The sequence below is a fragment of the Etheostoma spectabile genome, unplaced genomic scaffold, assembly GCF_008692095.1.
Source record: "Etheostoma spectabile isolate EspeVRDwgs_2016 unplaced genomic scaffold, UIUC_Espe_1.0 scaffold00019008, whole genome shotgun sequence".
NCBI lineage: Eukaryota > Metazoa > Chordata > Actinopteri > Perciformes > Percidae > Etheostoma > Etheostoma spectabile.
In genome coordinates this window covers 25,489-37,614 of record NW_022604618.1, presented here as the reverse complement: position 1 = coordinate 37,614, position 12,126 = coordinate 25,489, and the positions used below count along the sequence as shown (strand labels likewise).

The 12,126-nt window shown below is 38.6% G+C and overlaps 1 pseudogene; it reads right to left on the bottom strand.

Moving 5' to 3' along the window:
• Positions 1 to 6,242: 6,242 nt before the first annotated feature.
• On the bottom strand, positions 6,243 to 10,750 carry LOC116683479 (apoptosis regulator BAX-like; annotated as a pseudogene).
• Positions 10,751 to 12,126: the final 1,376 nt, after the last annotated feature.

The window sequence follows — 12,126 nt, the reverse complement described above, 5'->3', positions numbered from 1 at the left end:
ATAAAGCGTTGTAGAATTTGATACTACCTCTCTCTATCCCCCAAGCTCAAAGCCAACGTTGCTGTGCATGTCTGTCAGCAGCAATGAGTCTCTCTGTGGTCCACGTGTGGGCCAGCTACACAATCTATATCCTTTTCATTAAGTTTTTTAAGTCTTTGTGGCATCAACGTCTGTTTGAAGATTTAGAGTTGTGTCTATGAGACCTGTCGCCTCACTTTATGTCTAAACAGTTAATATTAGGGTAGCCTAATAAATTATAACTTTCAAGAATAATTAAACAAACAGGCTTTGCTGGGGGAAAAGGCACTGAAAAGATCTTTAAACACCATCATTATCTCCCTTTAATAAAGTCAAATTAAATTAAATTAAATTAAATTAAATTAAGTCGTGTTGTGGAAGTTTCTGTACAGCAGGGAAGGAATTGTTTTGGAGTGTGAGACTTTGTTGACACAAAATTAAGACAGTTGCACAACTGAGTCAAGGTTTGGTCTTGGTTGAGATTTAATTATTCCCTGCAGAGAATAACCCGGTGACAAGACAAGTCCGCCCCCAGGGAAGGTTTGAGCATCAATGACTTCATTTCCTGTATTCCTGTATTTGTATGCACCAAGTTAGGGTGGAAATACATTTATTTTGCCTACGTGAAGAAGAAATACACAGGTGACAATTCAAAATATGTAAAAAATACAATATAATGGAAGGTATGTTATTGTGTGTCATTTGGAATTTTTAAATGGGTATATAGAAATTCTGGAGCTTTCTTAGTTGATATACTGTGTATGCCTGCGTATCACGTAGACTACATCACTGGTTTGGCGCACATTTTTACATTTTTGTTGCAATTCACCAAAAATTGAAAAAGTCTAAAATCCTTCTCCAGATCTTTAAAAAGTCGTATTCATAGTTACGACCGGTTATACATTTTGACATGATGCTTAGACCCATGAGAAATCAAATGAACCTGAAAAGGTTTTAATGCTTTTTGTTTAATTTAATTATGAAATGTAATGTTGTTCAGTCTTCTTCATTATTGTTGTTGTACTATATATTTGGGCCTGTTCTGGGAAGACATTTTTTTATTTTTTATTTAAGGAATTACCTTGATTATGTTTATCTGAAACATTTCCCCCTTCACACCATCATTAACATAACTACAGAAGATTATTAGGGCCACATATGAAAAATGTATTTGAGTGCTGAGTTTTAAGTCAGAATTTACAGATTTGATATAGTTCCTTGTGTAGGCCTACTAAATACAGATGTGCTCAAATTTGTTGGTACCCTTACAGCTCATTGAAATAATGCTTCATTCCTCCTGAAAAGTGATGAAATTAAAAGCTATTTTATCATGTATACTTGCATGCCTTTGGTATGTCATAGAATAAAGTAAAGAAGCTGTGAAAAGAGATGAATTATTGCTTATTCTACAAAGATATTCTAAAATGGCCTGGACACATTTGTTGGTACCCCTTGGAAAAGATAATAAATAATTGGATTATAGTGATATTTCAAACTAATTAGTTTCTTTAATTAGTATCACACATGTCTCCAATCTTGTAATCAGTCATTCAGCCTATTTAAATGGAGAAAAGTAGTCACTGTGCTGTTTGGTATCATTGTGTGCACCACACTGAACATGGACCAGAGAAAGCAAGGAGAGAGTTGTCTGAGGAGATCAGAAAGAAAATAATAGACAAGCATGGTAAAGGTAAAGGCTACAAGACCATCTCCAAGCAGCTTGATGTTCCTGTGACAACAGTTGCAAATATTATTAAGAAGTTTAAGGTCCATGGAACTGTAGCCAACCTCCCTGGGCGTGGCCGCAAGAGGAAAATCGACCCCAGATTGAACAGAAGGATAGTGCGAATGGTAGAAAAAGAACCAAGGATAACTGCCAAAGAGATACAAGCTGAACTCCAAGGTGAAGGTACGTCAGTTTCTGATCGCACCATCCGTCGCTTTTTGAGCGAAAGTGGGCTCCATGGGAGAAGACCCAGGAGGACTCCACTTTTGAAAGAAAAACATAAAAAGCCAGACTGGAATTTGCTAAAATGCATATTGACAAGCCACAATCCTTCTGGGAGAATGTCCTTTGGACAGATGAGTCAAAACTGGAGCTTTTTGGCAAGTCACATCAGCTCTATGTTCACAGACGAAAAAATGAAGCTTTCAAAGAAAAGAACACCATACCTACAGTGAAACATGGAGGAGGCTCGGTTATGTTTTGGGGCTGCTTTGCTGCGCCTGGCACAGGGTGCCTTGAATCTGTGCAGGGCACAATGAAATCTCAAGACTATCAAGGCATTCTGGAGCGAACGTACTGCCCAGTGTCAGAAAGCTCTGTCTCAGTCGCAGGTCATGGTCCTCCAACAGGATAATGACCCAAAACACACAGCTAAAGCACCCAAGAATGGATAGGAACAAAACATTGGACTATTCTGAAGTGGCCTTCTATGAGTCCTGATTTGAATCCTATCGAACATCTATGGAAAGACCTGAAACTTGCAGTCTGGAGAAGGCACCCATCAAACCTGAGACAGCTGGAGCAGTTTGCTCAGGAAGAGTGGGCCAAACTACCTGTTAACAGGTGCAGAAGTCTCATTGAGAGCTACAGAAAACGTTTGATTGCAGTGATTGCCTCTAAAGGTTGTGCAACAAAATATTAGGTTAGCGGTCCCCATCATTTTTGTCCATGCCATTTTCATTTGTTTTCTTATTTACAATATTATGTTGAATAAAAAATCAAAAGCAAAGTCTGATTTCTATTAAATATGGAATAAATAATGGTGGATGCCAATTACTTTTGTCCGTTTCAAGTTATTTCAGAGAAAATTGTGCATTCTTCGTTTTTTGTGGAGGGGTACCAACAAATTTGAGCACGTCTGTACATCAAGAAAAAGAAAAGACTGTTCTCGACCACCCACTCACACTGCAACAGACAAAATACAACAATCATAAACACATAAGTAAGAATACTTAGGATTTAAAAAGATAAAAAAATTAAAAGTTTTTACCTTGAACTCCAAATTATGACTTTAAACTCAGAATTCAGGACTCAAATACATATTTCACATTGGTCCCAATTCCCCTCCGTACGTAACTGCTGTGTAAGTGATTAAATGAATATAAATTAGTTTAGCTGACTGTAAATTGTAATTTCCCTATAGGGGATCAATAAAGAGTATAAATAATAAATTACATTATAATTATAGACATTCAATGACCTGCAGTAGCTAAGTCAGACCATTCACAAAGCGAGCAATTAGTAGTATAATTTGTTTTTTTCACAGATATGGAGTCCAATTAGGTCATTTTTCTATCATAAAATAATGACCAGGTCACATTTTTCAAACACCGTAGAACAGATAGATAAATAGTGTAATATCCCTTTAAAAAGTGCATGATCAATTTGCTAGCATAAATATCTGACTAAAGCTCACATGGCACTAGAGAATAGTACCTGGGTAGGTCTGGAACCGTACAAATCACCCATCAGATCATCTCACCCTCACACATTGCAATAACTAAAAAGCATTTAAGTTTAAATAAAGACTTATTTATCTCCCGGAGAAGTGCTCAGAAGGCCTTCTAAAGTCTGGTCCTATCCCTCATGTGTTTACCTTAACCCTTGTGTTGTCCTCGGGTCCAATTGGCCTGTTTTTCTATATCTATGTTCTTTTCAAATTACCCAAAATAACATGACTGATTCCACACAACGCTCTTTGGCAAGTACAAATCTCTACTTTCATAACTTTTGGGGCGTCTTATTCAATTTTAAGTTGTTTTGAAATAGTATTGAGTAAAAGTTGACACATTCCAGTCTGTGATTATCATCAACATCCATTCCTTTATTTTAGACTAAATAATTCCTAATTTCTGCTTTTCTATCTCAAACATTTGTTATAATTTCATACAAATGAGGTTTATTGACCATAAATTCCAAAAATAAATGTAAAACTAAAGTTAATAACTTAGTGTTACGTAGTGTTGAAAACGTCAAAAAAAAGACAAGCATTGAAAAAGGGGACAAAAAAGTAAGAAAAACGTTAAAAACATTGATAAAAAACGTCAACTAAAGTGTTGATTTTCAATTTTGACAGGAAGACAACACAAGGGTTAGGAATCAGAGATTATTACAAACTTAGAAACTAAAGGACACAGCTTTTCTTTTCTTTTTTGCAGTCGCAGAGGTTTTACAGGTTTTAAAATGAACCAGCATCTGTAGGCTTGAAATTAATATCTAGACTGTGGTGTTGAGCAGGCCTAATCTGTAATATTATAAAAGCAACTTTCACAATTGGATAAATACTGTACATCCCCAAATGTAGACCCAGTAAACCATGTCAATACGAGAAGTCAGCTCAAACTAATAAGATGTTGGTTGAAAATAAATTCTACATAAGTCTGTTGATTTCATATTTGACTTTTACAAAAATGCTTGCTGCACTGTTACACGTATTAAGCTGAAAACATTGCTTTGTTAAGTTATTTTTGTAAACAAAAATGGCGTACAGCTCTATTATCGAGGTAAATACAAGTATCAGATCAGGACTTGGTATTGGCAGAAAAAAAAAAAAAAATCGGATTGGGGGCCAAAAAAACTGAACGGGACATCCTAATTGAAAACGCTGCAATCGTTGCCCTACCGTTCACAGTGGAAGACAAATGGAAAAGAAAGTTAATTTTGACAAACAGCTAGTGTTGGTACTCAGTTTGCCATCACCTGTTATTTTGTTGCCTTTGCCTGTTCTTTTCTGACAGATCTGACATATTTCTGTTTCTGTGGTCACTGCTCAGACAGTAATGTGAGGGCTGGTCATAGACCTGCTAACAGGGCTATTAGCAGTTTCTAGGCTGCTGAGCTCCTCAGTCAAATCACCATCTTATGCCCATTCTGGTGTCTGACAACTGAAACATCTGTCACGTATATCAGCGGGATTGACTACATTCACAGAAAGGCACAGGCAAAGGAAGTCAGCTTCTTAACACTGCTGGTACAGAAAATTGCACGACCTCGTCTGTAAACGCTCAGCTGGATCCTTGATCCGGTGTGTAGTTCAGGCGTGTTCACAGCACAGAGATGGCCAACGGACCCCAGTTGCTTATCTAAGAGATGAACACAGAATACCCTCTAAAAGCACCTCACCACAGCTACAGCGTTGTGTGATGGGAGGACTTATTCCCAATGTTCAGCTAAAATTCCATTCATTTTCAACATTAGAAGGTTAAATGATGGGCATGAAATTCTCTGGTTGAATTATTAGTACAAAAGTTTAGAAGCCCTTCCAAAATATCAGAAAGTAACATAAAAACAACAACTCTGAAGAAGCATTTCGGTAAGAGACGTCCAATATCCCAGCTGTATCTTAAGATAAGTAGAAATGCGATGATACAATGATTTGTTCAAATTAATTCTCATTCAGCCGAATCAGATGCCGTGTTTTGCCGGCAATACACCTATTTCCTCAGTTGACACTTCGATTTGGAATATTGTGCAATTTATTTAATTATCAAGGTAATTTAAAAAAAAAAGCCAAAGGCCCTGGGCAGGGTAAAACAAAATGGTACGCAGCCATTGTTTATGCTACTATTGATGTTGTGATTTCACATGCCTAATGTTCTGCTGTGAAAAGGTCTACTGCAACCATGACGCGCTGTGAAATTCCTGGAGCTCTCACCCCTGATTTCCACCAACTGCGGAACGGCTGCGGAACGGCTGCGGATCCGCTTCGGAACGGCGGCAAAGTCATTCGGTTGCCCTTAAAGTCCCTGTGTGTATTTTCACCAACTGTGGAACAGCTGCGTCCCGACTCCGACGAGCCCTAGCCCTCTGGAGCAGATACGCAGAGCTTCTATTTTTGCTGGACACCGGAGAGCTCCGCAGCAATTCAGCACACGGCAGATAGTGCAGGACAGGAAGTCGAGCACAGAAACAAAATAAAACATCCGGTTAATTTTCAAAATAAAATACACTGTGCTCACAGCGGATCATATTTCCCTGCACTACACCTTAAAAACATCATAATGGGTGGAGACAGGCCTGAAGTCAACAGGTCAGAGGTTTGTTGTTTTTGTTTATAGAAACTACATCCTGTCATATCGCGCTATCATACGTGAATTTGAGAGATCTCGTGGGTCCTTGAGACTTCAGTTATTAGTCATGGCGGAGCACGGAGTCGACACACAGCGGAGCCACTCCGCAGCCGTTCCGCAGTTGGTGGAAATCTAGGGTCATTTGTTTTGTTTTTGGCTTCTTTTCCACAACCACAGTGCCCGAGGCTCATCTACCAAGTGATGGTAAAACAGGATTCCTCAGAAAAAAGGCTAGCACATGGCTCTAATATAAACCTATTGTGGCTTTACATTTTGCCGCGTCATTCCTGTGTTTTCTTGTGGAGGATAATATTAAAAGACAAACTTAAAAGTGGGAATGATTATAGGCTAATTCTTGAACTCGCATTTTCTTCCACTTTGCAGTTCTTTTGAATTCTGTTGAGACAGCCAAGTAGAGGTATTCCCTAGATAATGCACTCAAATTTCCAGCACAAGCTAACATAATGAATGTACAGTACTTTTAATGTGTTGCTGTTGTTTATGTGTTCATTGATTTTTATGTCTTCTCAGGTCTAGTCCACATTCTGCTCAGACCCAAGACCTGGAGACATTTACATTTGACCCCACCCACAACCCATGTGGCCCTTATACCTGGTTCAGGTAGGTCCTTTAGTCTGTTGAATACAACTACAGCTACATCACATGTCAATAAACACCATCACCTTCTGACAGCCCCTGCTGAGAGCTGACAGCCTCTAAAATGGCTTCCACAGGGTGTGTTGCAGAAGCTCACGTGTAGTTCCTTACAGCTGCTGGTGAAGGCTGATGGAGATGTCCAGTGGACAGCTGGCTGCAAATGCTTTTTTTTGTTATTGGAATCCTGAGAACAGATGATTATGTACAATACTTAATGAAATAGAGCGGAGGAGTGGTTGTAATTAATGTCCAGACACTGTCATTATTTAGCTGCGTTTATCCAGGAGATGGGACAGCAGCCCTGGTTGCCAGGTCCGAAGTTCTCAGCGGGTCTTTCTGTAGAAAACAATAGCTGCCACCAATGCTACTGATGCTACTATGGTTAGAGTCCTCCAGCGTGAAATACCACGGATCACCCCCTCCTACAAAGATCAAGACAGTAAGATTAAGAGCTTTGGATCTTGACAAGTCCATACATAAGACCATTACGCCGTTTGGAAAGGGTTAATGCCTAAAAAAATGGTGTCCATTGTCAGGAATTAAGTGTCCACTGTGAAGGGCGTAAACCCGCTTATACAATCGTCCCTTTGACCTCTTCTTAAGAGTCCATCGTGTTTTTTTTAATCCTCCGTGTCCTCCTTGGCTACTAGCAACTGCGTGGAGGAGAGGTGGGGGGGCGATCACGGAAGGCTTGTATCAGTGCTGTTGTCAATACTTTGAATTCCTCATGGAGAAGACAGATACTACGCACTATAGCTTTACGTTTTTTTCAAACATACCCTGTGTCCCTGCTATGCCTGAGGGTTTGACTAATACCTACAACAATCATTCCCATCCCATAAGGTTCTAATGCAACGCAAATGTTCACTGTTCCAGTAAATAGGATGGTCCTAAGAAACCAGGGATATTTATAGTCCACTCAGCTCAGAGAAGCCTTAAGCTTGGACAGTAACGAGCCAGAAAGCCAACACTATGCTAGCATTACATTGCACACAGTTGACCATCAGTAAATGTAATTTAACAGTATATTTAACAACAAGACTAGCTAGCTATTAACAATGTCATTGTCCCCAGATCATTTTTAAAAGATTTTTACAAACAAATGATCGACAATATGCACTGTTGGCTGAAGCCTGAGGAGCTAAAGGGATGGGAGATGATCGGTGTGAAACAAAGTCAGTCAGAGACTTCCTGAAGCTTGTGTGTTAGCGCCATCCTGTGGTGTTAAAAGGACGAGGCACTGAAGTTGGACACTGTTGGAAATAACAATTCACATTTAGTAATAATTTGAATGAAGCGCATGCATTTAGAACGGTAAACAGTCAATTTAACTCGTTTAGTAGGTGTCCTAGTACACTTTTTTACATGGACACCCTGCAGCCTGGTATAAAAATGAATATAGCACGGAACTAACAGATCTCTGGGGACAGAGATCTCTGTCTATGTTTAAATTGTATTCCTTTGTTTTTAAAATATACCTTTGTACAGCACTTTATTCTGCTTCTGTCGGTTATAATTCAAATATGCTTTATAAATAAATTTACTTGACTCACCCAGCCTCCCTGCTGTACAAGCCAGCCGTAGAGCAGCTCTTTGATGACCTGCAGAACCCAGCTGATGATTGTTCGGATGTTTTCTAGACGGTTGGAGTTCATCGCCTTTAAAACCAAAACCAAAAGACGGGGGAATGCAAAATTAATTTCACAGTGCATGCAAATTTCAAAAGAAGAAAACAAACAGCCCAGCTGAGAAGCACTGCTCTGTGGGATATACTGTATGTATGTTACCTTGAGTATGAGTCTGTAGGCCAGATAGAAGAGAGCCACCACTCGACCCCAGTTGATGCCATCAGCAAAGATTTTCCTTGCTACATTCATGAAGATGTTCCGGAACGTCCGGAACGTGGTTGATCAGACTGAGAGGAAGAAATGGACAGATTCAAATGTTTGTTTTTTTATTTAACTCATTGTAGGAAAAATGTGTCTCTTTTATTCAGATGATGTTCCGGCCTTCAGGCTTTTTTCAAAGACCAACAATCACAGTAAGACACAGGCACTGATCTGTCATATAGGCCACATCCTAGTCACACATCTGTTGGTGATTCGACTATAAAGTTAGCATACGCTCATTTGCACGTTTGTGACATCCTTACACAATCATTTGCATAAAGCTTATTCAATACAGGAATTTATTTTACCTTATAATTATTACCTAGGTAGCTTGTCTTTAAAGTAAAAAAAGAAATTCTACAAAGGAAGGTAAAAAGATCAATAAAGAATTCTCAAAGAAGGCTGGCTTGCTCAGAACCAGGCCAGCTCAGCTGCATCTTTCTCCTGGCACCGCACCCCGCACCCTGTCCCTTTTTCCCCTTTCTACCTGCCTACGGACACGAGGAGGGGACGACATGCTCCTCTGCTCCTCACAAAACAGATTCAGAGAGGTGTGACCGTTTTGGTGGCCAGAGGAGAGAAATAACTTGCTTGCTCGCTGGACAATACTGGCGACTATTTTTTTACAGAAAGTCAGTGTCTTTTCTACAGAAAGTCGCCCGTTTTCTTGCTAGTCGCTTTTCTGAAAAAAGGCACAAAGGGGGTCTGAAAAGTTGCTAAATCTAGCCATAAAGTTGCTAAGTTGGCAACACTGTGACAGACACTGTGTGAAGGGAGGGGAGGGGAGGGGCTGTGCGTGTGTGTAGAGTGACAGAGAGACTGAAGAGAGCAGGGAAAGTAAATGCAGCTGAACGAATGCGTGTTTTAAAAAGCGTTAATAATAAAAATAATAATAATGAAACGCAATGTGTGTGCAATGTTCTGAGGCACTTTTTTGACCAACTCTGAGTTTTCTGCAGTAGGTTGGCAGACCACATTAGCTAGGTGTATTCTTTGAAAGAGTTCATGTAGATTAACATTCAAGCGCTGTGATCAAGCAATAAGCGGTGGATCTGCTGACTGACGCAGCCCCCCAGTTGTGTTTGTGTATGATGCACAACTTACTGATGAAGCTCAGTGTTCCGGTTGATCTCATCTGCAATCCTGATCAGCTGTTCTACCACTTCTTTAATTTGTGGGTCCTGTTGTTCATTTGGCCTTCCTCCCAGAGTCTCAGGGGACACGTGTTGACTAGGCTCCTCTGTGTTTATACGTTCAATCACATACCTAGGACAGAAGAAACTGCTTCACCAAACAAATATATGTTATCACTTTAAAAGATACCTACTTGATAAATATAATTTAGTAGGTGTGTGAATCTTTTGGTATCTCACAATTCAATTCTGATTCTTCTTTGGGGGTCATGATTTGATTCAAAATTGATTGTTGATTCAAAGCGATTCTGGATTCTGTACATAAGGGCGCTAATTTCAGGATCTAGTGTCAAGTTGTTTATGCACAAGAAATACAGAAGCAGTCGTCATAGAAAATCTTGGGTCTTAGGCTCCCTCCAAAAATGCAAATTAAAGTTGTACAGAACAGAAAATCGCAAGCACTCAAAAAGCTCAGTTGGTAGAGCGTGCATACTGTATATGTGCCTATATATAGAGATTGTAGAGATTTTGTCAACGACACAGCGGGCCGGGGCTCAACTCCGACCTACGGTCCTTCATGTCCCCCCCTCTCTCTCCTCTTTCATGTCTTCAGCTGTCCTGTCAAAATAAAAGGCCGAAAATGCCCCAAAACATTATCTTAAAAAAAATATACATGTAAGAATCTATGACATGAGACATAAAATAGTGCAAGTTAATATATAGGGATAAATATATGCAATCTGTTAAATTATGTTTTTTTTCTCTCTCTCTCTCACGCAACCTGATCTCAGGAAGGTCATAGTTTAGAGCTCGCTTGGATTATTGTTATCCTTGTATTTCTTGTTTATTTCTGGTTCAACCATGCAAACCTTTCTTTTAAAGTGCTGTTTAAATTAAATTTAGTCTTATTCAAGTTGTAAAGATGAGACTTACCCTCTAAGGATCACTGCTCCTTGCTCCATGATGGGATAATCAATGACATCTGGTACAATGAGAAGATTGATTAAAACCCACCATCATTTCAATCTTGCACACTACACTGTTTATAGATATAGAATAGAATAGAAAATAAAATTGTCATATGCCTTTCAAATTCTAAACGAGAAATTAGAAGTTTTATTATGAATAAAATCATAAAATAGCCTTACCAGCCTGCTTACTGGAGTTCCACAACTACACATATCATATACAAATACAATTTTGTACATGTAGAGTATATCCCCTTCAATAATTGCTCTAATTTTATGTTAATTGTCCACCCATCTGTTAGATGAAATGTACGCTGATGATGTAGGCCCTAAAATTCCTGTGATGCTTGGATGCTTAAAGATCAAATCTGAAGCACCATTTTACAATGTTTTGATTATAACTGTATTGGTACACTTTCTTTGATAAAAAAGAGTGCAATGTTGTGTTACATCAAATCCATCTATCTATAAATTACGGGAACGTCTGTCTGTTATTTGCATATCTCTCAAACCATTAGTCCGAAGGATTTCAAAATTGACAGGTGTCTTGCTACGAGCATGAGTAAGTGCAGTGCCAAGTTTGACGTTGTTTGGATTAGAAATACAAAAGAATGAGTTTGCCACGTTCTCTGTCAGGAAAATATAGTAGTACAATGTCTTCCTCTGATGTAGACGTAGACTACACTGTATGTCAGAAGTAAGCTGTACAGTGGAGTTGCACATTAAGGGGTTTGGGGTCCTTCTGGAAGCAATTTTAGGGTACAATTTAGTTTTAAAGAATTCTGCAGCAATACCAACAGCGGACCTAGCAATCGGCCCGACGGGCACTGCACCAGTTGATATTGATTACATTGAATAGTTTCTTAACTAGACACTCTTTCTGATGAAATGTGCGTAAATCTTAAAAAAAAAAAAACATAAAACACGGCCTTTAGGAAATTGTTTAATACTATTATTTATACTCTTGACAACATTTTACAAATAATCCTTCAAATATAATCATTACACTTAATATTTGTATTTAACAATATTAATATATTTTAGAATAATTTCTAAAATCTGTATTAACAAAAGAATGTATGCTAAATTACATTGAACTTTAACTATTTTTAAATGTATGCACTTTTTCAAATTCATAACTACAGTCCCTGACAAAAGTCTTGTCGCTTATCTATTTTGTAGAAACACCTGCTGTTAACCTGACTTTTAATTCATCAATTGGTGTAAGAAATAGCTCATATGAAAAGCTAAAACCCTCCCAAATGATTTTCATTGCACTGAAATAAATTAGTTTCACTGAAACAAGATTTATAATTTAAACAAGACAGAAAGGTCCAATTTTGGCAAGCCAAAATCTTGTCGCCTATACAGAAATTGAACAAATTC